The sequence below is a fragment of the Austrofundulus limnaeus genome, unplaced genomic scaffold (assembly GCF_001266775.1).
Source record: "Austrofundulus limnaeus strain Quisiro unplaced genomic scaffold, Austrofundulus_limnaeus-1.0 Scaffold582, whole genome shotgun sequence".
NCBI lineage: Eukaryota > Metazoa > Chordata > Actinopteri > Cyprinodontiformes > Rivulidae > Austrofundulus > Austrofundulus limnaeus.
The window spans coordinates 40,575-43,386 of record NW_013952984.1 but is presented as its reverse complement, the minus strand read 5'-3'; positions in this window follow the sequence as shown (position 1 = coordinate 43,386).

The window sequence follows — 2,812 nt, the reverse complement described above, 5'->3', positions numbered from 1 at the left end:
GTCTGATGGAATGACTCTGAATCAAACTGGAGCACAGCTTCTGGTTTCCAACATGAAGAATTTCCTGAACAAAGTTCCGGCTACAGGAAAACCACAACAGCTGATGTCTGAAGGACAGCTGGAGAAAACTGAGATATCAGTGGAACACAGCGTGCCAGTTACTGATAAAAAGACTGCTTCAGAATCAGAACCAGACAGAGAGGAGTTACTTCACGCTGCAGAACCGGAAGAACAACTGGATTCATCAGCATCACAAACAGAGGACCTCTTGGACTCTGAGACCCCAACAGGACAGCAAGTGGAATGCCCCCTCCTGGATTTTACTAATAACATGAAAGAACATGGCGAGATTAATATCAAACAAACACCATGTCCAAATCCACGTAACCCTCCTCTTCCGGCCCCTCGCACTAAACCAAGATCTACAAAAAGTCAAAGAGCCCCACCACCACCTCTGACCCTTTGACACATCACAACAGACACTCCTGTTTGTGTTCAAGATGATCCAGAGACTTTTGTGTGATAACTTTTTGGGGAGTTAGAAATAACTGTGGGAGGAATAAAAATTGAATTACTGGGGTTGGGATTTTAGAAAAGTACATGTACTTAGGTTTATGTTGACATGTTTTTTTAAATACATTAAAGAGTTTTTTTTTGTTTTATTGATCATTTAATTGGTGATTTAATGATCAGATGGGGGAGTGTGGTAGAACTAATTCTTTATGTTTAAGCAAGTAATTCATGACATCCTTTAATGACCTAGGTTTTCATGACATGCTGTTCATCTGCAGATAGAATGACTAAAGTCAGAACAAGATGTGCTAACAACAGTCATTCTTAGATATCACTTGTGTTTATCTTTGTGTTTTCCATTGACCTTGTATCAAATCTTGCTAAGATGACATAATGGTGTTTGTTAATATATATTTGAGGCCTCTCGAGACACAGTGTTCAACAGAGTACAACAGAGTTCAACAGTAGTGTGGAGAGACAGTGACAGAGAGAAGGCACAGAGACAGGCCAGGTTGTTCTCTGTGTTTCCTGTTGTTGCAATAAAACTCAGCTGATCATCTCACGGAGTACCTTCATTCTTGGACCACGTATTTCTGTCTTTGTTAAATAAATTTTTACCATAACACTTTCTGTCTGTTAAATAATGAGGATGGTGCTTGTGTACATTTAATTACAGCTCAACATTAGCCGTTAGCTTAGAGAAACATGCGCGCAGCAGCCATGTTGAAATGATTATGTAACGCATGTTCGGGCTGCTCGGGTATGGTTTGGATGCGCCGACCTCTTGACTCGAAACTACGACTTCAGGGGCGTTCCAGTTGAAAAACAGAACTCGGAGGCTCGAAGCTACGACCTCCGAGGACAACTGGAACGCAGCAACAGCCTCTATCAGGGGTGCCCAACCTTTTTAAACCAAGAGCTACTTTTGAAGTCGGCAGTTTGTCGAGATCTACTCGTCCAGTCTCAGTATCAAAAAACATAATTTTTCGTCTCCCTACTCCTCACTTCTTTAAAGTAAATAAAACAGAACGTAATGTGTTGCTAGTTTTATTTAATTTAAAGTATTGTCAAACAAAACTATCTACTTAACCTTATATTTACCTGCAAAGAGAAAAAAATACGAAGAGATAAAATCCTTACTTAACTCCTGACAGAGAAACAGAAAAGTGATGCTCGAACAAAAAGGATCAATTTTTTACCTCCTTCAATTAGTACTTCCTGTAACGTGTGAGCTATGAGGGCTGGAAACCTGCACACTGAGAATCACAGACTTAAATAACTTTGGAGCACAGGAACTCATCTCCATTTATTCAAAGAACTCTCCCTCTCTTCTCTCCATACAGGGGAGGAAAAACAAAACAAAAAACTAAAGTCAAAGCACACAATATAAAACTCTCTTGTTTATACGATTACAAAAAGTGACTTACGATGGTGCAGATTCACARATCTCCAACAACTATTTCAAACCTCCATCTCTGTGCAGCAGCATGTAGGATGGTGTCATCTGTAGGTGCTGGTCCTCACTGGTCYAGACTGCTGGCTCCAGACCATTCAAAGAGTTTCACCTGTTCACCACCTATAAGACAAGACACACGCACAGCCATGTTAGGTAGAGAAAACAACTGTAAAACAAACAAATAAATAAATAAATAAATAAATACATGTAAATAAATAACACAAATGTGCCAGTCAGTGTATAAGACACTAGTCTGGTCTAAAATGTAATAAAAACAACATACAGACACATTGTGACAAGTCTAGAGGAGACAACTTTTTATGCAAGAAGCTATAAAAATAAATGTGTGTCTACCTTAGTGGGACCTCTGACACTGCCCAGGGTCTCATAGGTGGGCAGTATGAGGTGTAAGCAGGTCTCCAGATGATCATCAGTCTTTGTGGATCTGTTCTTGGACTTAATGATTTTCATGTGAGAGAAAGCTAACTCCATAACTCTCCATCCATGTGACTTGTTGCTCTGGATTTGATGTCATTTTGCAGAGTCAAAACCTCATTTTCAAAACCAGAGCAATCCAGGTGAAACACGAATTTGGACACATCCATCCATCCTGGTGGACAGCTGCACGTCTTATAGCAGCCACTTTTATTTTTAAAATCAAGGAAAAACACGTCTGCAGCATCAAACGCTTCTTTCATAAATTCGTCATCACTGAAAGATGTTTTCTGCAGTGTTTTTTTCTGTTGGGACAGGTACGGGGCTGCATTAGCAGCCTTACCTTAGCTTAGGAGGGGGAATCCATTGCGTTGTGTTTGTACATCGTTTTGAAAGAAATGCCGTTCC